The 24,807-nt window shown below is 41.2% G+C and overlaps 1 long non-coding RNA gene across 1 annotated transcript; it reads right to left on the bottom strand.

Annotated features, from left to right (window-relative positions):
- Nucleotides 1-284: 284 nt before the first annotated feature.
- On the bottom strand, nt 285-22,952 carry LOC117501049. The gene is made up of 4 exons (XR_004557921.1): nt 22,730-22,952; nt 17,992-18,001; nt 17,291-17,296; nt 285-298 (listed from the first exon to the last, which is right to left on the bottom strand). It is a non-coding gene; the product is annotated as an uncharacterized LOC117501049 (long non-coding RNA).
- Nucleotides 22,953-24,807: the final 1,855 nt, after the last annotated feature.

The following is a 24,807-nucleotide window of genomic DNA, read 5'->3' as shown; positions in this document are numbered from 1 at the left end:
AAACCTCCAGCAGAACCAGGCTCAGGGAGGGGCAGTCTTCTGCTGAGACTGGTTGGGGCTGAGGGAAAAAAACATGCCGTGAAGGGGGGCAGAGATCGATCACTAATGATTAAATGCAGAGTGATGCATACGGAGCAAAAAGAGAAAGAAACAGTGCATCATGGGAACCCCCCCACAATCTACGTCTAAAGCAGCATAACCAAGGGATGGTCCAGGGTCACCCGATCCAGCCCTAACTATAAGCCTTAGCGAAAAGGAAAGTTTTAAGCCTAATCTTAAAAGTAGAGAGGGTGTCTGTCTCCCTGATCTGAATTGGGAGCTGGTTCCACAGGAGAGGAGCCTGAAAGCTGAAGGCTCTGCCTCCCATTCTACTCTTACAAACCCTAGGAACTACAAGTAAGCCTGTAGTCTGAGAGCGAAGCGCTCTAATGGGGTAATATGGTACTACGAGGTCCCTAAGATAAGATGGGACCTGATTATTCAAAACCTTATAAGTAAGAATAAGAATTTTAAATTCTATTCTAGAATTAACAGGAAGCCAATGAAGAGAGGCCAACACGGGTGAGATATGCTCTCTCCTGCTAGTCCCCGTCAGTACTCTAGCTGCAGCATTCTGAACCAACTGAAGGCTTTTTATGGAGCTTTTAGGACAACCTGATAATAATGAATTACAATAGTCCAGCCTAGAGGAAATAAATGCATGAATTAGTTTTTCAGCATCACTCTGAGACAAGACCTTTCTGATTTTAGAGATATTGCGTAAATGCAAAAAGGCAGTCCTACATATTTGTTTAATATGCGCTTTGAATGACATATCCTGATCAAAAATAACTCCAAGATTTCTCACAGTATTACTAGAGATCAGGGAAATGCCATCCAGAGTAACGATCTGGTTAGACACCATGCTTCTAAGATTTGTGGGGCCAAGTACAATAACTTCAGTTTTATCTGAGTTTAAAAGCAGGAATCCCATTAATCCATTTGATTGTTTTGCATGAACAGACTCCGTCTCAGTCGTGCTGCTGTGGTCCAAAATGACGCATGCGCAGATGCAAAAGGTGGACCAATTTTTAGGGGCGGACCGTTCGGTCTGGGACACCGGTAATCCCCTTCCTTTATTTTTGATGTATCAGAGCTGGATATTGGGAGCCTTGAGTCCACTGTTTCTGCAGCAGCACAGAGTTGGAAAAAACAGTTTGTGTCATTTCTCTTTGTCACACAGTGAGGTGGAGATGCAACGAACAAGAGCAGCACAGCCACAGTGAGTTTTATAAAGATATTTAAGCTTTGTTTTCTGTCAGTCTGTGTGCATCAGCAGCACCAGCGGTGAGTGAAAATATACATTCATTTATTGATTTCTGCAGGTTTTAATAGCTGTATCCTGGGCATCCACTGTGCAAACCGCCACCCAGTCCTCCAAAAATGTGTTCACCAAACACACAAACCAAGATACATAGCCTGTTAGCCTTAGCTAGCCGAGCACCTACGAGATAGGTGGGCGTGTTTAGACTTCATTTGCCTTGCTGGTCTTTGCTGCACTCCACCTGTTTAACCATTTATGGTTGGTCCAGGAATTAGGCAAAAACTACATTTGGACCTGCCCTTTGTGACCCTCAGACTCACTCTTCAGCGTATGTGTGGGTGACCTCACAGAGGGTCTGTCCCACCCATGACCCCAAAGCAACCTCAGGGTTAACCTAAAAATAAGTAAAATTAATAAAAAAAAAATAAAAAAAAACACACTGAAAGCACACAACAGAATACAAAAGTAATCCAACAGCGTGCACATTTACAATTAATCTTATCACTGCTCGTCTTTTTGACTCTCTGTAGGTTTCCTCCCCTTTCGCCTCATTCTGTGACGCTGCAGAGACGACCGTAAACGGACAGAATTCCCCACAGATAACGGCTCTATCTTTGTGTCTCCTGCAAAGCCTCTTAAAAACACGAAAGACTAAAAGGCATCACATCCATCACCCTTTACAGTCCACGTTCCTCTAAATGGGTTTTAAGAATGCATGAAAAGAAATAAAAGCCAACAAAAAAGCACTTTGTCAAGTATCCAAACCAATGCTTTATATCAGGCTGATGAAGAGCAGTGTGTCTAACCCTAACCCAACTGTCTGACCCATTGACTGTGTTCCACTACACCAGAGCGCATGCCAAGGGATTAGCTCCGGACGGTGTCCCGTCTGCACTGTAAGGCCACTGGGGGCCAGCAGTTATTGTCACAGCTGTGTCGACACACACAGATAATTCAGGAAATCACAATCAAGTTTACAGTGCTCGTCAGCTAAAATCCTGACAGGGCCGGAAGGTTTTTTTTGGGGGGGAGGGGGTCCTTTTTTTACCACTTGGGTAAGAAAACCTTAAAGAAAATATGATAAGATTATTCAATTTTACCATGTTTATCCAGACATTTAATGAAGTGTAGAATCATGTTGCTGGTGATCACATGAACACTGCTTCTGTTATTTTGCTGTTCTGCGATGGTGTTGTCGTTGCTGTGAGTTGTGAATGACTGGTTTCTGCTTGTTCTCTGTCCGAGTTCATGCTGAGGATGACAAACTACTGGAATCTGGCATATAGGGGTATGGAATGTGCAAACTGGCGTTACTGAATATTTCAGTCTCTGGTTGCCACAGAGCAATGTTGCCAGATTGGGTGACTTAATTTTATTTTGCAGGCTGAAGGCAGTTTTTGAACAGACTGGAAATCATCAGCAGTATCTGGCAACAGAGATTTACATGATCTCTCACAGGCAGCGTCACCACAGCACAGGGTGGCTCTTAACATGACTGAGGTTAAGAGTCAGTATTTATAAGAGTCAGGCAGGTGGTGATTTATGACCCCTTCAGATTTGTCCCAAATTTTTTTTATGGGTAGATATGTTAGAAACAAACAAAAATCACATTTTTAAAATCCTTGATAGGGTCAGCTTTTTTAGGGGGTCCTGGAAATTTGGGCTAAAAAATGAGCCAAAATGGCAAAAATCACAAAATTTAGGTTTTGAAATGCTCATGTTCCCATGTGCCCTAAGTGAGCCAAATTTATTTTCATTTGTGTTAGTCTATAAGGTAGACATACTGTGTGTGCAAGAGACAAAGTGGAAGGGAAGTAAGAGCAGGAGCATCGGCGGTGGGTACAAGTTGTTGTACCATGGTGAGGACAGGAAGAGAAATGGTGTTGGGGTCATTTTAAAGGAAGAGTATTTTAAAAGTGTGTTGGAGGTTAAGCGAGTGTCTGACAGGGTGATGAGTGTGAAGTTGGAAATTGAAGGGGTGATGATGAATATCATCAGTGCATATGCCCCACAGGTAGGTTGTGAGATGATGGAGAAAGAAGATTTCTGGAGTGTGTTAGATGAGGTGGTGGAGAGTGTGCCCAAGCATGAAAGAGTGGTGATAGGAGCAGACGTCAATGGGCATGTTGGTGAAGGGAACAGAGGTGATGAGGAAGTAATGGGTAGATATGGTATCAAGGATAGGAATGGGGAAGGACAGATGGTAGTTGATCTTGTAAAAAGGAAGGAAATGGCTGTGGTGAATACCTACTTTAAGAAAAGGGAGGAGCACAGGGTAACATATGAGTGGAGGAAGGTGCACACAGGTGGAATACATTCTTTATAGGAGATGCAAGCTAAAAGAAATCACAGACTGTAAGGTGGTAGCAGGAGAGTGTGTCACTAGACAGCATAGGATGGTTGTTTGTAGGATGACTTTAGAGGTAAAGAAGAAGAAGAGAGTGAGAGCTCAACAAGGATCAGATGGTGGAGCTGAAGGAGGAAGACTGTTGTGTGAAATTTATCGAGCAGGTGAGAGAAGCACTAGTTGGAGGGAAGCAATTTTGGACAACTGGAAAAGTACTGCAGATGTGGTGAGGGAGACAGCTAGGGCAGTACTGGGTATGACATCTGGACAGTGGAAGGAAGACAAGGAGACTTGGTGGTGGAATGAAGAGGTCCAGGAAAGCATAAGGAGAAAGAGGTTAGCGAAAACGTTTTGGGATAGTCGGAGAGATGAAGAAAGTAGACAGGAGTACAAGGAGATGCGGCGTAAGGCGAGAAGAGAAGTGGCAAAAGCAAAGGAAAAGGCATACTGCGAGCTGTACAAGAAGTTGAATAGTAAGGAAGGAGAAAAGGACTTGACCGATTGGCCAGACAAAGGGACAGAGCTGGAAAGGATGTGTAGCAGGTTAGGGTGGTAAAAGATGCACATGGTAATGTGCTGACAAGTGAGGAGTGTGTGCTGAGAAGGTGGCGGGAATCTTTTGAAGAGTTGATGAATAAAGAAAATGAGCGAGAGAAAAGGCTGGATGATGTGGTGAGAGTAAATCAGGAAGTAAAAGAGATTAGCAAGGACGAAGTGAGGGCTGCTATGAAGAGGATGAAGAGTGGAAAGGCAGTTGGTCCAGATGACATTCCAATGGAGGCATGGAAATGTCTAGGACAGATGGCAGTAGAGTTTCTAACTAGATTGTTTAATAAGATCTGTGAGCAGCAATATGGTTTCATGCCGAGAAAGAGCACTACAGATGCAATGTTTGCTCTGAGAATACTGTTGGAAAAGTACAGAGAAGGACAGAAAGAGTTACATTGTGTGTTTATGGACTTAGAAAAAGCTTATGATAGGGTGCCAAGAGAAGAGTTGTGGCATTGTATGAGGAAGTCTGGCGTGGCAGAGAAGTACGTTAGGGTAGTGCAGGACATGTACAAGAATAGTGTGACAGCGGTGAGATGCGCAGTCGGAATGACAGACTCATTCAAGGTGGAGGTGGGATTACACCAAGGATCAGCTCTGAGTCCTTTCTTGTTTGCAGTGGTGATGGACAGGTTGACAGATGAGATCAGACAGGAGTCCCCATGGACTATGATGTTTGCAGATGACATTGTGATCTGTAGTGAGAGTAGAGAGCAAGTTGAGTCTAGTCTGGAGAAGTGGAGATATGCTTTGGAGAGAAGGGGAATGAAAGTCAGTAGAAGCAAGACTGAGTACATGTGTGTGAATGAGAGGGAGCCCAGTGGAATAGTGCAGTTACAAGGAGTAGAAGTGGTGAAAGTAGATGAGTTTAAATATTTGGGGTCAACTGTTCAAAGTAATGGAGAGTATGGTAGAGAGGTGAAGAAGAGAGTGCAGGCAGGGTGGAGTGGGTGGAGAAAGGTGGCAGGAGTGATTTGTGACCGAAGAATATCAGCAAGAGTGAAGGGGAAGTTTACAAAACAGTAGTGAGACCAGTAGTGTTGTATGGTTTAGAGACAGTGGCACTAACAAAAAGACAGGAGGCAGAGCTGGAAGTGGCAGAGCTGAAGATGTTGAGATTCTCTTTGGGAGTGACAAGAATGGACAAGATTAGGAATGAACATATCAGAGGGACAGCTCTGGTGGGACGGTTTGGAGACAAAGTCAGAGAGGCTAGATTGAGATGGTTTGGACATGTGCAGAGGAGGGACCCAGGGTATATAGGGAGAAGGATGCTGAGGATGGAGCCACCAGGCAGGAGGAGAAGAGGGAGACCAAAGAGGAGGTTCATGGATGTGCTGAGAGAGGACATGCAGGTGGTTGGTGTGACAGAGGAAGATACAGAGGACAGAGTGAGATGGAAACGATTGATCTGCTGTGGCGACCCCTAACGGGAACAGCCGAAAGACAAAGAAGAAGTTAGTCTATCAGGTATGGACTCTCCAAAAACATGAAAATTCTGTTAGCTGACTGAGGACACAGCCCACAGGTGGCACTGCAATTTGCTATTTTTTGTAATTGTGCACATTTTCACAGGGGTGGTGTGGCCTGCGCCCTTAGTCAGCCAAGGTCTTTTATGTATATGATGATAGATTAGGATCTCTTACTTTGATTTTTATGAAAATTTTGGTGGCTGACTTTTGGCGCACAAATATAGGGGGTGCTTTCTGACACCAAAATGAAAAATTAACACTTTTTCACAAAGTGATTTCTCCATCGGCCCCAAGTCAAAAGTGATTAAATATGGCTCATATTTTCACTCGGTATCTAGTTTCAGTGGTAAAAAGAGTTTTGTGGCTGGTTTGGTATTGCCCCTTTTTGCACAAGTTTTGTTGGACCACTTCACAAAGAGGCCTAATATGGTAAGTCCATACCCCACAGATTAAAACTTCAACCCCTGGCAAAAATTATGGAATCACCGGCCTCTGAGGATGTTCATTCAGTTTTTTAATTTTGTAGAAAAAAAGCAGATCACAGACATGACACAAACTAAAGTCATTTCAAATGGCAACTTTCTGGCTTTGAGAAACACTATAAGAAATCAAGAAAAAAGATTGTGGCAGTCAGTAACGGTTACTTTTTTAGACCAAGCAGAGGAAAAAAATATGGACTCACTCAATTCTGAGGAATAAATTATGGACTCACCCTGTAAATTTTCATCCCCAAAACTAACACCTGCATCAAATCACATCTGCTTGTTAGTCTGCATCTAAAAAGGAGCAATCACACCTTGGAGAGCTGTTGCACCAAGTGGACTGACATGAGTCATGGCTCCAACACGAGAGATGTCAGTTGAAACAAAGGAGAGGATTATCAAACTCTTAAAAGAGGGTAAATCATCACGCAATGTTGCAAAGATGTTGGTTGTTCACAGTCAGCTGTGTCTAAACTCTGGACCAAATACAAACAACATGGGAAGGTTGTTAAAGGCAAACATTACTGGTAGACCAAGGAAGACATCAAAGCGTCAAGACAGAAACTTAAAGCAATATGTCTCAAAAATCGAAATGCACAACAAAACAAATGAGGAACGAATGGGAGGAAACTGGAGTCAATGTCTGTGACCGAACTGTAAGAAACCGCCTAAAGGAAATGGGATTTACATACAGAAAAGCTAAACGAAAGCCATCATTAACACCTAAACAGAAAAAACACAGGTTACAATGGGCTAAAGAAAGCAATCGTGGACTGTGGATGACTGGATTGAAAGTCATATTCAGTGATGAATCTCGAATCTGCATTGGGCAAGGTGATGATGCTGGAACTTTTGTTTGGTGCCGTTCCAATGAGATTTATAAAGATGACTGCCTGAAGACAACATGTAAATTTCCACAGTCATTGATGATATGGGGCTGCATGTCAGGTAAAGGCACTGGGGAGATGGCTGTCATTACATCATCAATAATGCACAAGTTTACGTTGATATTTTGGACACTTTTCTGATGTTTAAGGATGATGAAATCATTTTTCAAGAAAATAATGCATCTTGCCATAAAGCAAAAACTGTGAAAACATTCCTTGCAAAAAGACACATAGGGTCAATTTCATGACATAGGGTTAATGTCAATGAGCAGAGCTGATTTGATGCAGGTGTTAGTTTTGGGGATGGAAATTTACAGGGTGATTCCATAATTTATTCCTCAGAATTGAGTGAGTCCATATTTTTTTTTCTCTGCTTGGTCTAAAAAAGTAACTGTTACTGACTGCCACAATCTTTTTTTCTTGATTTCTTATAGTGTTTCTTAAAGCCAGAAAGTTGCCATTTGAAATGACTTTAGTTTTGTGTCATGTCTGTGATCTGCTTTTTTCTACAAAATTAAACAACAGAATGAACATCCTCCGAGGCCGGTGATTCCAGAATTTTTGCCAGGGGTTGTAATTGAAATAAATTTGGCTCACTCAGGGCGCACAGAAATATGAGCATTCGAATACCTAAATTTTGTGATTTTGCCATTTTGACCCCCAAAAAACAGACCCTGTCAAGGACACAAGGTGTGATTTCTGTTCCTTTCTAACGCATATATCTAGCCATAAAAATTTGGGGGGACACATCTGAAGGGGTCATGAATCGCTATCTAAAAAGAAACCTGCTTGATTCTTATAAAAACTGGCTCTTAAAAAAAAGAGGGGGAAAGGTGAAAAAGAGCAGACACCTCCAGCCTCACAGTCCACCTCTGAAGATTTAGTTGCTACACGTAGATCAACCTCAACAGTGAGGTGGTTTGGATCCGAGAACATGGACGTTTCTCAAAAGACTAGAACATCCAAAGTATGTTGGACAGCTGTTCCTGTTAAGAACAGCTCCACAGTGAACGTGTTTCACCACCTGTGAAACGCTTTGAGACTCAGCTGCCCAAGAAAAGCCTAAATCAGGCCCATGGTGTCTGCACAGCAAACAATGAACAAACTTTATTTGAGCCAAGCAATATTTGCACTGGTAGTTGTTTTTCTATTGTTTCTACTTTAATTCTTAAGTTTTATAGAAATAAATAAGAGTTGTTCTCCTTAAACATTGTATCCTTGGCCTTGCTTGCCTCTACTGGTGGTTGGCTCTCACTGCGGTATTGTATCACTTCCTGTTCCGGAGCACAGCGGTGTTTTTCTGTATCTGTTAGCTGTTTAATCTGCGCAGTTAGATTGATCTAGTTATCTAGATTACGATTTGTTTCCCAGTGTAATCTTTACGTGCCTTAACTAAAGCACTCATTCTGCTGAATCACCTCTAAATTATTTACACATTATTCACTTTGCGTGTTTTTAGGAATCCGCTAGCTTAGCGTAGCTACTAGCTCTTAGCGGATTTAGCATGGCGGCTTCTCCTGTCTCTCCCGCACTTTTCTGCTCTGGGTGTGAAATGTTTAGTTATTCCTCGGCCTCCTTTAGCAGTAATGGTACTTGTAATAAGTGTAGCTTATTCGTAGCTTTGGAGGCCAGGCTGGGCGAATTGGAGACTCGGCTCCGCACCGTGGAAAATTCTACAGCTAGCCAGGCCCCTGTAGTCGGTGCGGACCAAGGTAGCTTAGCCGCCGTTAGTTCCCCCCTGGCAGATCCCGAGCAGCCGGGAAAGCAGGCTGACTGGGTGACTGTGAGGAGGAAGCGTAGCCCTAAACAGAAGCCCCGTGTACACCGCCAACCCGTTCACATTTCTAACCGTTTTTCCCCACTCGACGACACACCCGCCGAGGATCAAACTCTGGTTATTGGCGACTCTGTTTTGAGAAATGTGAAGTTAGCGACACCAGCAACCATAGTCAGTTGTCTTCCGGGGGCCAGAGCAGGCGACATTGAAGGAAATTTGAAACTGCTGGCTAAGGCTAAGCGTAAATTTGGTAAGATTGTAATTCACGTCGGCAGTAATGACACCCGGTTACGCCAATCGGAGGTCACTAAAATTAACATTAAATCGGTGTGTAACTTTGCAAAAACAATGTCGGACTCTGTAGTTTTCTCTGGGCCCCTCCCCAATCAGACCGGGAGTGACATGTTTAGCCGCATGTTCTCCTTGAATTGCTGGCTGTCTGAGTGGTGTCCAAAAAATGAGGTGGGCTTCATAGATAATTGGCAAAGCTTCTGGGGAAAACCTGGTCTTGTTAGGAGAGACGGCATCCATCCCACTTTGGATGGAGCAGCTCTCATTTCTAGAAATCTGGCTAATTTTCTTAAATCCTCCAAACCGTGACTATCCAGGGTTGGGACCAGGAAGCAGAGTTGTAGTCTTACACACCTCTCTGCAGCTTCTCTCCCCCTGCCATCCCCTCATTACCCCATCCCCGTAGAGACGGTGCCTGCTCCCAGACTACCAATAACCAGCAAAAATCTATTTAAGCATAAAAATTCAAAAAGAAAAATAATATAGCACCTTCTACTGCACCACAGACTAAAACAGTTAAATGTGGTCTATTAAACATTAGGTCTCTCTCTTCTAAGTCCCTGTTGGTAAATGATATAATAATTGATCAACATATTGATTTATTCTGCCTTACAGAAACCTGGTTACAGCAGGATGAATATGTTAGTTTAAATGAGTCAACACCCCCGAGTCACACTAACTGTCAGAATGCTCGTAGCACGGGCCGGGGCGGTGGATTAGCAGCAATCTTCCATTCCAGCTTATTAATTAATCAAAAACCCAGACAGAGCTTTAATTCATTTGAAAGCTTGTCTCTTAGTCTTGTCCATCCAAATTGGAAGTCCCAAAAAACTGTTTTATTTGTTATTATCTATCGTCCACCTGGTCGTTACTGTGAGTTTCTCTGTGAATTTTCAGACCTTTTGTCTGACTTAGTGCTTAGCTCAGATAAGATAATTATAGTGGGCGATTTTAACATCCACACAGATGCTGAGAATGACAGCCTCAACACTGCATTTAATCTATTATTAGACTCTATTGGCTTTGCTCAAAAGTAAATGAGTCCACCCACCACTTTAATCATATCTTAGATCTTGTTCTGACTTATGGTATGGAAATAGAAGACTTAACAGTATTCCCTGAAAACTCCCTTCTGTCTGATCATTTTTTAATAACATTTACATTTACTCTGATGGACTACCCAGCAGTAGGGAATAAGTTTCATCACACTAGAAGTCTTTCAGAAAGCGCTGTAACTAGGTTTAAGGATATGATTCCTTCTTTATGTTCTCTAATGCCATATAACAACACAGTGCAGAGTAGCTACCTAAACTCTGTAAGGGAGTTAGAGTATCTCGTCAATAGTTTTACATCCTCATTGAAGACAACTTTGGATGCTGTAGCTCCTCTGAAAAAGAGAGCTTTAAATCAGAAGTGTCTGACTCCATGGTATAACTCTCAAACTCGTAGCTTAAAGCAGATAACCCGTAAGTTGGAGAGGAAATGGCGTCTCACTAATTTAGAAGATCTTCACTTAGCCTGGAAAAAGAGTCTGTTGCTCTATAAAAAAGCCCTCCGTAAAGCTAGGACATCTTTCTACTCATCACTAATTGAAGAAAATAAGAACAACCCCAGGTTTCTTTTCAGCACTGTAGCCAGGCTGACAAAGAGTCAGAGCTCTATTGAGCTGAGTATTCCATTATCTTTAACTAGTAATGAGTTCATGACTTTCTTTTGCTAACAAAATTTTAACTATTAGAGAAAAATTACTCATAACCATCCCAAAGACGTATCGTTATCTTTGGCTGCTTTCAGTGATGCCGGTATTTGGTTACACTCTTTCTCTCCGATTGTTCTGTCTGAGTTATTTTCATTAGTTACTTCATCCAAACCATCAACATGTTTATTAGACCCCATTCCTACCAGGCTGCTCAAGGAAGCCCTACCATTATTTAATGCTTCGATCTTAAATATGATCAATCTATCTTTGTTAGTTGGCTATGTACCACAGGCTTTTAAGGTGGCAGTAATTAAACCATTACTTAAAAAGCCATCACTTGACCCAGCTATCTTAGCTAATTATAGGCCAATCTCCAACCTTCCTTTTCTCTCAAAAATTCTTGAAAGGGTAGTTGTAAAACAGCTAACTGATCATCTGCAGAGGAATGGTCTATTTGAAGAGTTTCAGTCAGGTTTTAGAATTCATCATAGTACAGAAACAGCATTAGCGAAGGTTACAAATGATCTTCTTATGGCCTCGGACAGTGGACTCATCTCTGTGCTTGTTCTGTTAGACCTCAGTGCTGCTTTTGATACTGTTGACCATAAAATTTTATTACAGAGATTAGAGCATGCCATAGGTATTAAAGGCACTGCGCTGCGGTGGTTTGAATCATATTTGTCTAATAGATTACAATTTGTTCATGTAAATGGGGAATCTTCTTCACAGACTAAAGTTAATTATGGAGTTCCACAAGGTTCTGTGCTAGGACCAATTTTATTCACTTTATATATGCTTCCCTTAGGCAGTATTATTAGACGGTATTGCTTAAATTTTCATTGTTACGCAGATGATACCCAGCTTTATCTATCCATGAAGCCAGAGGACACACACCAATTAGCTAAACTGCAGGATTGTCTTACAGACATAAAGACATGGATGACCTCTAATTTCCTGCTTTTAAACTCAGATAAAACTGAAGTTATTGTTCTTGGCCCCACAAATCTTAGAAACATGGTGTCTAACCAGATCCTTACTCTGGATGGCATTACCCTGACCTCTAGTAATACTGTGAGAAATCTTGGAGTCATTTTTGATCAGGATATGTCATTCAAAGCGCATATTAAACAAATATGTAGGACTGCTTTTTTGCATTTACGCAATATCTCTAAAATCAGAAAGGTCTTGTCTCAGAGTGATGCTGAAAAACTAATTCATGCATTTATTTCCTCTAGGCTGGACTATTGTAATTCATTATTATCAGGTTGTCCTAAAAGTTCCCTAAAAAGCCTTCAGTTAATTCAAAATGCTGCAGCTAGAGTGCTGACGGGGACTAGAAGGAGAGAGCATATCTCACCCATATTGGCCTCTCTTCATTGGCTTCCTGTTAATTCTAGAATAGAATTTAAAATTCTTCTTCTTACTTATAAGGTTTTGAATAATCAGGTCCCATCTTATCTTAGGGACCTCGTAGTACCATATCACCCCAATAGAGCGCTTCGCTCTCAGACTGCAGGCTTACTTGTAGTTCCTAGGGTTTGTAAGAGTAGAATGGGAGGCAGAGCCTTCAGCTTTCAGGCTCCTCTCCTGTGGAACCAGCTCCCAATTCAGATCAGGGAGACAGACACCCTCTCTACTTTTAAGATTAGGCTTAAAACTTTCCTTTTTGCTAAAGCTTATAGTTAGGGCTGGATCAGGTGACCCTGAACCATCCCTTAGTTATGCTGCTATAGACGTAGACTGCTGGGGGGTTCCCATGATGCACTGTTTCTTTCTCTTTTTGCTCTGTATGCACCACTCTGCATTTAATCATTAGTGATCGATCTCTGCTCCCCTCCACAGCATGTCTTTTTCCTGGTTCTCTCCCTCAGCCCCAACCAGTCCCAGCAGAAGACTGCCCCTCCCTGAGCCTGGTTCTGCTGGAGGTTTCTTCCTGTTAAAAGGGAGTTTTTCCTTCCCACTGTAGCCAAGTGCTTGCTCACAGGGGGTCGTTTGACCGTTGGGGTTTTACATCATTATTGTATGGCCTTGCCTTACAATATAAAGCGCCTTGGGGCAACTGTTTGTTGTGATTTGGCGCTATATAAAAAAAAAAATTGATTGAAATTGAATTGATCCTTTAATGTTAATTAGTACACAACAATTACCTTATTTTCCAAAGTAACCTTGTTTTTTTTAATACTAGTTTGGGAGATCCTGTGACATACGAGATCTATTAGATAATAAACCGACTTTTTTTTTTTAACTATATGGATTTGAATGACGTGCGATTACACCAATCATGCTTGAACCCTTGTGCGCATGCGTGAGTTTTTTCACGCGTGTCGGTGACGTCATTTCCCTGTGGGCAGGCCTTGAGTGAGATGTGGTCCCACCCTCTCGGCTGAATTCCTTTGTTTCACACGCTGCGCGAGACGGCACGCGTTGCTTTATCAACATTTTTTCTGGACCTGTGAGGAATATCCGAGTGGACACTATTCGAGAAATTAAGCTGGTTTTCGGTGAAAAGTTTAACGGCTGATGAGAGATTATGGGGTGTTTCTGTCGGTGTAAGGACTTCCCACGGAGCAGGACGTCGTGCAGCGCTTCCAGGCGCCGTCGTCGGCCTGTTTCGACCTGAAAACATCCTAATTTAAGGCTTAATTCACCCAGGACGTCGTGAGAGAACAGAGAAGATTCAGAACAGGCCGGCATGAGGACTTTATGCGGACATTCCACTGTTTAAGGACATTTTTTAATGAAAGACATGCGCGCAAATTCGCTGAGTCGTTTCCGTGACGACTCGGCAAATCTGTGTGCGCCGCGACAGGAGAAACACCTCCGTGTTGAAAACCATTTGTAAAATTCAGGCGGCTTTTGATGGCTTTCAACAAGTGAGTAACTGAGAAATTGTTTAACAGCTTGGGCATGTTCCAACTTGCCCGTTAAGGTTTCCAACGGAGGTGTTTTTCTTTTCGCGACCCCCCGCGGTCGGGTCCGGCCCGACATGCGACTCTGCCCGCACGTTCTTTCATTACAAAATGTCCGTTAATAAACTCCTCATGCCGACTTCTTCTGAAAGTTCTCTGACGACTTCCTGGATCAACAGAGCCTGAAATGTGGAAGTTTTCAACTTGAAACGGTGAGACGCTGCCGCCTTGAAGCGCAGATTGCCGTCAGGCGCCGTGGGCCGTCCTTACGGCGACACTACCAGACCAAAATCTCTCATCAACCGTTAAAATTTTTAATGAAAACCAGCTGAATTTATCGAATGGTGTCCACTCAGTTGTGCCTTACAGTTTTGAAAAAATTTTGATCAAACAAAGCAGCAGTCTCTGAGCCATTCCTAAACAATGAAAAAACGACGAGAGGGTGGGCGACTCCTCACTCAAAGACTGCCCACAGGCGAATGACGTAACCGACAGGCGTGAAAAAACTCTTGCATGCCCACGAGGGTTCAAGCATGTCTGATCATGGATTTTTCTGTTCGTTGGCCGTCAGTCTGGTCCTGCAGGGTCTTTCTGTGTGGGATCCTCGGGGAGCTGTGAAGACCTGAGATGTGCTGGTGACTGTTCATACTAAAGCTGTACCACATTGGAAAGCCGGAGTGTATTGAGGACTCTGCAGACAAATTATTTGTTGCAATATTTGTTGAAAAACGTTGTAATAAAGTTCTTTTTAAAATGTTTCTGTCAAAGTCTAAGTTAATAAAATAAATTAATGTTGAAAAGGTTAAAACATTAATATTTGTTGGGCATATACCATTCTTCTTTCATCCAGTGAAGCAGGCAGAGTTTTTTCTGTCATGACAGTTTTTTTTCCAACATATTTGAGTGGGGTAGCATTACAGCATTACAACAATATAACCACCAATTGTCTTGTTTGAACAAGAAATGAATAACGACGGTGTATACGACGGCGTCCGCCCCAGAGGGTTAAACTGTAAAATAAGCCTTAAACTTCCAAATGTGTCAACATCGACTGACACTGCCACTCTGGATTATTTTAATGGAGTTTTTTCCTTTAAATGAGAGCAGATTGAGATGCACAGCATCTCCGCTCTGATCTGTTTTAAGTGCTGAAAGCCGCTGACTTCTGCTTTCAGTAAACTCTGCGTTCAAGTCCGAGATATGAAGAAAATGGGAAATATATTTGACATTTTCTTTATTTGGTTGAAACTGCAAAATAAAACAAACATACGACATTATAAGATTGAAATACGATCAAATTAGTACATTTTTCAGCAACATTTCAGTTAATTTTTTGGGGAAAATCCGTGCCGGCCAGGAGAGAAAATTTTAACTCAAGTGCCGGGCAGAAATTTGCAGTACTGGGCGGTACCACCCGGCGCCACTCACCGTAGCTAGAACACTGCATCAGACTACTGCAAACACTGGACTAACGTGTTTAGTTGCTTAACTGAAACACTTGTGTCATTGCATGCTCAATATTTCTTGGTTTGGTTATTGGAAGTATGGCCAAAGCAGAGGGTCACCCGACTTAATCTAGTCTGCTTGAGGTATTTTCCTGGAATCAACAAAAGGGAGTATTTCCCTATAAAGGTGCTTGCTCAGGGGGTGGATAAAGTTAGACTATACTCTTGTAAAGCCCCTTGGAGTGATGTTGTGATTTGGTGTAGTAAATGTATGTTGACTTGAAGTTATTTCACGTTTGTCTTCCTGATCATGTGAATTTGAATCAGAGTCTGAGACTGGGCCTTATGCTCTCAGTCTCCAACTCAGACACAAATTCAAAGTCAGAATGACCATCTCTTATATATATTTTTTTTAAAAAGCATCAGAACAACACAATCTTATCAAACTGCTGACGGAATGTACTATCCTGATTTGCTGTCCATCTCTATGCTTAGTATGAAAATAAAAAGATAATTCAGGCTCTAGATAAAGGCACTACCCCCTTAGATTGGGAGCCAACATTAACAATAAGCAAGATAGCAAACTTCAACGACAGAGACAGAAGCGGGAAGAAGCAGCAGATCCTATATGTGCGCTGCTTTCCATAAGGTCAGTTATTATTTTTACTACAGTGCAAGTTTGCACAGGATTATGTTGAAATACTACTGACAGAATAGAGGTTTGAAAACATACCGTCTTTTACAGTGGATAGTGAAGATGTTTGAGATTTGGTCTTTACCTGCAATATGTGCCAAAATGAAGACAAATCTGAAAATAAAAAATATCTAAGTACACCATAACTGAATGCTACTCAAAAATCAAAATACGCTTTGCAGTCCACCTTTGGATTGTGAATTTCAAACTATGGAGATTCTCAACAAATGAGAAAATGATAAGCACTGGATTTAACCCAAAACAAACATCTGAAGGACAGGAAGTAACGGGCTGCTTCCCAATAAAGCAGTAATATTGGTTAAACCCATTTGATTTGGTGTTTTGTTTTTTGGTAAGTTAAAAAAAAAAAAACAGAATATTACACTTATTTTAGATTAACAAAATTCAAGCAGACCACCATAAAGCAGGTTCTTTTTTCCAGCTCTGCTTAGCTAGTGTTGCACCACTGAGTTAATGAGGGAAAATGCAAAATGCATTGAAGCCGAGCCTTTGAGGCTAAAACGTGCTTCCTATAATGGCCTCCTGAAGAAAAGGCAGCGCTGTTCAGTGCAACACAAGCAGGTTCAGTTTGAGCATGCCAATCATTACACCACGCTCCCATCATTCATCCAAACACATCTCCATCATCTGTGTACTCAACAAAATCCAAAGGTCCTACACTGAGCAGGTAACACCTCAGGGACCAACTACGGGGCCACTCCCATTTACTGTATATCACAGTAAGGAACCTGGTGGATGTGCACAGATCACAAGAAAACTGCTGTGATGGACTCAAAAGCACAAAACTACTTAACCGAAGAGCCGTTTAGGGAATGTTTCATTACTCAAGTGTTTCTGAGGAACAGTGACGGGAACTCTTTGATACGGCCCATTGTAACAGTTGCTGCCTTTCCCAAAAAATGCTGCAATTCTTCTTCAGAAACTGCAGCTACAAAATACAAGACAATTTCAGCATATTATGCAGAGTACCTCAGCACTTGGTAAATACTTTAACAACAGGAAAGTAGCAAAATGTAAAACGCTGGTGAGCATGTGTGACAGAATAAATGCTTTCCTCTATTTCACAATTTAGCCATCAGTATGGAAAAAAAAAAATCGCATCGGCACGCAAAAACTGTGGAAATCTCAGGTGACAACACTATGTTCATATAATTAATCACAACATTCAGTCATTTTCCGTACCCACTTACTACATGCTGGGGGGGTGAGGCACTGGAGCCTATTTTCATAACAGAAATTTGCAGCATGGAATCAGGTCTGCACATAAAATCGGATGTTTTTTTAATCAGCAGTCTGAATAAGTTCTTAAGCTGCCTCGTCTCAGTCCACCCAGCTGTAAACGGGTACCAGCACTGGCTGTGGAAGTAATCTGCCACCGGCATCGAGTACAGGGGAGCCGCAGACTCTCATCCACTTCATGCTACGGAATTCAGAAATAAGCAGTGGCATCAAAGGGCCAACATGCGGCTTAGTCCTTCACATCGAGAATTGTCAGTCTAATGCAGTGATTCTCAACCGGGGTGCCGTGATCGATCGTCAGGGGTGCCGTGGGCAATTATCAAATATCACCATTATCAGGTGTATGTGCTGTAATAGTGTGGCAGATGGTGTAATGTTCTTTTATTCCAGTAGATGGCAGCAAAGCACGCAGTAGCGCTGAGCCGTGTGCCGACAAGGAGGCGTGATCGCCATTTTAATTCCGGGCAAGTTAGTGATTTGTGTACATAGAAGTTCACTTAGTCTCGTCAAGAAACAGGTGGAATATGCCGGAAAGCTGCGCATGTTGGCAAAGTCACAAACGGAGGAACAAGGGAGACAATATTTCCTTCCATAAGTAAGTAGTTTTGGTTATTGCTGTCACTTTGTCCGTGATATTTGGATGATAAACAGCTGTATGTCTCCTGCCGTACCTGTGTCACCCGATGACACGGATCATTATTTTCACTTATGTCTAGTTGATATTTTCCACTGCTAGACCAATGTCTAGTTAAAATTCTTGTCGTTAGTGACTAAAAATTGTTCGAGAAGACTGCAGAGTTTTTTTGGTTTTTTTTTGCACCTTAAAATAATGAGATTAATGACCCGCGCTGTGCTGCCACACACAGAGATGTGCACACATACACCACTGACTTCATGAATGAAACTCGGTCAATAAAGGATAATTGTGTAAAAATATAATATATATAAATGTATTGTAATGGTTTTAGGAGCCGCGCTGCGTTGAACACAGCAGCAGCTCAGCCGAGCAGCGCAGCTTAACAGCACAGATCCGTGTAACTTTCAACACTAATATTTGAGAATGTGTGTGTGTGTGTCAGAGTAAGTTTAACGCTTTCCTGACATAATTTAATGTAATTTAATTTTACTGGCTCGATATCCAGGACAAAATGGAATTTTAACACGTATTTTGCGAGCATTTTTCTGAGTGTGTTCAGTCGCGAATCTCCATTGAAAATGCATTAACATCCGGGTACTTCGTCAATATTTTGCCCGGTTAGGAGATGTCATGTCGCTGTCCATGAAGGGATGTTTTTGTTTAGTGTGCAGCAATGGGACTGCGCTCTCTAGTTCTTATATACAGCTCCATGACTATAGTATACTATGTTACGTCATATCTGTACCGCATGTCTTGCTAACGTGCTAACGCACCGTGTAGAGACAGTCGAGTTAGTGGTGCGTGACACGTGACACATGACAGTGGTGTGCCGCAGGATTTTATAAATATAAAAAGGGTGCCGCGGCTCAAAAAAGGTTGAAAATCACTGGTCTAATGACGCAGAGCATTCACAAATCGATAAGCTTTGCAAAATTTATTATCCTTGGTGATATATATTACTCTGTACGGATGCGGCCCTGTGGTACAGCGTGGTGCCAGCACTGCAGAAATAGCAGACAGATTGTCTGCAGGGTGTCGGATGTCGACAGGAACCAGTTGCTGGAGCTGCAGCCGGGCGGGGGGGGGGGGGGGGGGGGGGGGGGGCTCTCGCTCTGCAGCAGCTGTGTCTGCTCAGGCCTCACATTCCAGCAGGACAGGCTTCACTCTCATCACCTGTACAAATCTGACGCTGGCAATGCGTTTCACGTCATTAGACTAAAGCCATTCTGTTTAACGTCCGCAGACGTACAGGATACAGAGGAATTAAGATCAAACTCCCTGAGGTCCACTGAAACAGTGACTTGAGGCGCTGTGACTTTAGAAATGTGGATTCTGTCCAGTAAGAAATCCTCCCGGACACAGCAGCTTCTTCACTCCAGTAAGACCGCCATGTACACATGAAGCAGTACTGCCTGACCACAACTAAATAATACATGGAAACACTTACTACACCCTGGCCGGCTGCACCCTCTCACTCACACACACACCTCCACAGAAGTCCTGATGAAAATCGATACAAAACACTAAACTGATATGAAGTGAGGGAAGAGTTTTCCCTGCACTGCTAACTGCATGCGGCTTTGACAGCGTGCATATGGATGAGCAGGTGCATCTGTCCCAGCCAGCTCATGCAGACAATAACTGAAAAACAAACAAATGCTGTCATCTTGTAGCTCACTAAATTAAAGCAGTACATCCTGAGGATGAAGTCATTCTAGTTTTTGGTGAATTCTGATGCAACAGATCAATAACAAAAGCAACTTTTAATATTTTAAAATTTAATATCCCATATCTGTGTCTGCCAGATGCTGGATGGTTCGTGGCTGATGAATGGGCTACATTAAATGAAGAACATGCACGTAGTTTGATGTGCACAATCTCAACTAGCAACCACAGGTAGAAAACTTTCAACCCAGTCCTTTAGATACTCCTCACACTTTTGGCAGTACCCATTTTGTTGTTTGGAGAAGCACCACTACTTGAGATTACTTTGTCTATCGGGTATCAATCAAAAGCATCTGACCAGCATGACTGATCTGTATGTAGCATTCGCACACCGATGTGTCCAGGGAGCTGTGTTGGATTCACACTTGGGCTGACATTATTTTTACATCAATCAACTGCTCATTTTATAAAATTTGTCCATAAATCTAAAGGATTAATTTTCCTCAAAAACAGTGGTTTAAGTTGCAAGTCAGTCAGTAAGTGTTTCAGGACTTAGACACAATCTCACCAGTGTCTGATGGACAGGCCAACATCATGTGACAGAGCTTCTCCTAGAATGTTATTCAATAACTGCATAAGTGCAAATGATATATTCCTTCATTAATTAGTCAAAGTGTATTTGATTTGGTTCTAACTGGTTCAGGAACAATAACTTTAAGATGGATGCAGAGGAACCCAAAACCAGAAGTGTTAAATATTCTGTTTGGAACTAACCAAGTGTGTGTGTGTGTGTGTGTGGTGGGGGGGGGGGAGACCTGGTTTAAAGTCCTGTTTAAAAAAAATGTACAAATAGTTACAAGATAGATATAGTTCAGTTTTATTCACTATGCCAGATGTTCAGTTGGTCAGATGTTTGCATACACCCAGATGAATGCCTCTTTAAACAGCATGGAAGATTCTAGGAGATTCAACAAATTGGTGGAATTACTTTTAAAAGCTTCTTAATGACTAATTGGCATAATTTGTGGTTAACTGGGGCAAGCTGAGGCTGTATTTAAAGAACTACATGAGGAACCAGAGCCTTCTTGTGTTTAGGAGCAGGGGAGGGGCAAAGAAAAAAAAAAATCAGAACAGCATAAATCAAGGTTTGGTGAGCACAAGTTTGGATCTACAAAAGTGCAGTTCCTCCTTTGGAACCATCGTTAAAAGATTAATGGTACTGCAAGCAAATGTACGTCTATACAACAATATAAGAAACGCAGGGACCCAGTCCATCAACCCTTATAATTAAAAAAAAAAAAAAAAAAAACTTTAAAATGGTTAGATTTTACAAGTTGGAGAAAACAAAAAGCCATATCCCATCGCCATTTCAGCAAAATTTCAACACTTTGGGGCAGTGACATTGTGCCATTGCTTAGGGAGAGCCCTGGACTATTGATGTTGTTTAAAAACGCAAAAGTACTTTTTATCCAATTACTCGATTAATCGCCAGAATAATCGATAGAATACTCGATTACTAAAATAATCGATAGCTGCAGCCCTATATTTAAAGACTCTCTCAAAAAAATGGATTCACTTGAATCTTGTGTGGCTATAAGACTTAAAACATGTCCATTTTATGGCCCAAAACATCATGCAGAGCAGTTACATCTCAGCAAAATTCTATTTTTTTATTCTTTATTTAGACAAAAGAGGGGATTCACAAAGACAACGGGGAAAAACTGACTGGTTCTTCTCTCATCCATCTTCATCTCTCTTCTTACAACCACCGTCTTTCCCCAAACACCAAACTGTAACCTTTCAGCTGTTACTGTGCAACATTTGAGGGCTGTGTGATGTGAATCAAATTCAGAAAAATCCAGACATGTGACATGCGTCAAATTATTTTTGAGACTGCGTGCAGCCAATGACAGGGCTTGCTACCTGCCTAATCAATGCGATTAACTAGAGATTTCTCAGGTGCAACTCGCCTCCCTTTTGGTTGACAAAACAAGGGCTTTGGCGTCTTTACAACAGTCTCAAGTTTGTTCCAGAATGGGCCCGTTGGAGTGGCCCGCCGCTAACAATGCACCTGTCTCACTTCCAAGCAGAACAATAAGAGAACAAGGTTAGGATTGATTATCGTAATATAGTTAAGAGAGTTTGGAAACACATCCTCATACTTCAGCAAAACGAGAAGTCAGCACACAGAGTGCTCAATTACAGAGAGGAATAAGTATGCAGCGGAGCTAACGCTGCTCTCACTGAACTTCGGAAGTCGGAACTCAAAATTAAATCATTTAAACCTCCATGCATTCAACACAGGCAGCACGGTGGCTTAGTGGTTAGTACTGTTGCCTCTGAGCAGGAAGGTCACAGGATCGTTTCCACCTGGGGCCTTTCTGTGTGGAGTTTGCGGGTTCCCTCCCACATCCAAAGACATGCAGGTTAGATGGACTGTAAACTTTAAGTTGTTCGTAGGTGTGATTGTGTTTGCATATATGTGGCCCTGTGACAGACTGGCGTCCTATCCAGGGTGAACCCACCTCACACCCTGACTGCTGGGATAGGTTCGCGCCCCCCGTGACCCTTACTTAGAGTAAGCAGTTGAAGATGTGTGTGTTTTCAATGCACAAAATAGCAGTAGGTAAATAAGCATTTTCAGAATCTTGGGTGCGCGGGGGGTGATGGGAAGGCATCGGAACAAACAAATGCATGTGCTTGATGGTGGACGCATAATCCACGTAATATCGCTCACTACTGCAGGCAGTAAATGGCATTTCTCATCAAACGTAAGCAGAATAAATGTTTCCCAGTACTGGCTCAAGCACTGACAGCTGCGCACATGGCTCCGTTTGTCCTGGTAGCCGCTGACCGGAAGCATGCACTGCGCATGTGTACTGATGATGCTGAGCTCCCTTATACGGCTGCCACCAGGTTTGGTGTGAAGCTTTTTACAAATCAAACACTTGTCAAGACGAACTTCATGTAACTGAAGAAACAGAAAAGCAAAAAAAAAAAATGCCTTTCCTGACATACCACGTAGGAATTCTGACCTCAGGTTGTATTTTCTCCTTCTTTTGCTCTCAAAGTGTACAACTTTCATACTTCATGCATAAAACGTAGTCCTCCCCCCCCATACTGTGCGGAGCCACCCCGTGGCTGCGGCCCTGCTCTGTAGGTTCAACAGCTTCACACACACACACACACACACACACACACACACACCTCTTACTATGACTGAAGAAAAGCACTCCGCCGGTAACACACCTGAAGCAGCGCTACCGGTCAAACAGTGTGACAGAATAAGACCCGGAGAGAAAACAAACTCACCTCCAGACGCTCCGCCGCCTCCAGCTCCTCTCTGACGGAGTCACGGCGCCGACAAACGCTCCGAGTCTCCGCTAAATTCCGCTGAGTTTCCCCACAACTCCTCCAAAGTCCAGCAGCTCCTCACCAGCCCGCGTGTTCTCATAAAACCGAAAACCCACCACAGGAGCGCTCACAGACCGAAAACTAAAAACAGGAAACTCTTCTTCTGCCGAATCACCGCGACCGGAGGACACTCAGGAGCGCGCAACGCACGTTCACGACGATGAAGGGCGGGGACAAAACACCGCGCGAGGAGGCTTCTCTCTCTTTCTCTCTATTTTTAAATTAATGTGAAATCCATTCATTTAATGTCCTCTGTAGTGGACAGAACAGTTAAACTGAAAGATACTTACGCACACACACATATGTTATTATTAATTATTATAGTAATTATTAATTAAAATTAATTAATTTAAATGGGAGAATAACTACTTAAATGTGTCATTAATTAATAAAAAATATTTAATGACGTATTTATTTATTTAATTTTGACACTCTTACTCCTCCATAAACACAAGAACCACAAAATAATTAATTAATTAATGAAATAATTATATATGTTTTTGACGATTGCTCCCGGTGTGTAGTGAGCGCCTTGTATGGCAGCACCCTGACATCGGGGGTGAATGTGAGGCATTATTGTAAAGTGCTTTGAGCGTCTGATACAGATGGAAAAGCGCTATATAAATGCAGTCCATTTACCATTTACGATGCAATAATTAAATGCTGAAACAATTATTTATGTATTTAACTCCAATTGAAATTAATTAATGGCACATTTAAGTAATTAATGACACATTTAAGTAATTATTTAATGATGTATTTATTTATTTATTTAAGTTTAGAAGAATTTAAGTTTGGCACTATTGCTCATCCAATTTAAATTGATTAATGACACATTTAATTAATTAATGACACATTTAAGTAATTATTTAATGATGCATTTATTTATTTAAGTTTGGCACTATTACTCCTCCAATTTAAAATAATTAATGACACATTTAAGTAATTATTTAATGACGTATTTATGTATTTAAGTTTGGCACTATTACTCCTCCAATTAAATTAATTAATGACACATTTAATTAATTATATGACACATTTAAGTAATTATTCTCGATTTAAAATAATTAATGACACATTTAAGTAATTATTTAATGATGCATTTATTTATTCAAGTTTGGCACTATTACTCCTCCAATTTAAAATAATTAATGACACATTTAAGTAATTATTTAATGACGTATTTATGTATTTAAGTTTGGCACTATTACTCCTCCAATTAAATTAATTAATGACACATTTAATTAATTAATGACACATTTAAGTAATTATTCTCGATTTAAAATAATTAATGACACATTTAAGTAATTATTTAATTACATATTTATTTAATTAATAACACATTTAATTAAATAATGACACATTTAAGTAATTATTTAATGACATTTAATTTTGGCACTGTTACTTCTCCAATTTAAATTAATTAATGACACATTTAATTCATTAATGACACATTTAAGTAATTATTCTCAAATTTTAATTAATTAATGACCATTTAATTAATTAATACACGTTTAAGTAATTATTTAATGACGTATTTATTTAAATAATAACACATTTAATTAATTAATGACACATTTAAGTAATTATTTAATGACGTATTATTTATTTAATTTTGGCACTATTACTCCTCCAATTTAAATTAATTAATGATACATTTAATTCATTAATGACACATTTAAGTAATTATTCTCAAATTTTAATTAACTAATGACATTTAATTACTTAATGACACATTTAAGTAATTATTTAATTAATGCGCACATGGCTTAATAATTAATGGTTTATTTAATTAAACCATTACTTAAAAAGCCATCACTTGACCCAGCTATCTTAGCTAATTATAGGCCAATCTCCAACCTTCCTTTTCTCTCAAAAATTCTTGAAAGGGTAGTTGTAAAACAGTTAACTGATCATCTGCAGAGGAATGGTCTATTTGAAGAGTTTCAGTCAGGTTTTAGAATTCATCATAGTAC

This window comes from Thalassophryne amazonica, chromosome 2, assembly GCF_902500255.1.
Source record: "Thalassophryne amazonica chromosome 2, fThaAma1.1, whole genome shotgun sequence".
Taxonomy (NCBI): Eukaryota; Metazoa; Chordata; class Actinopteri; order Batrachoidiformes; family Batrachoididae; genus Thalassophryne; species Thalassophryne amazonica.
This window is presented reverse-complemented; position numbering and strand designations above follow the sequence as displayed.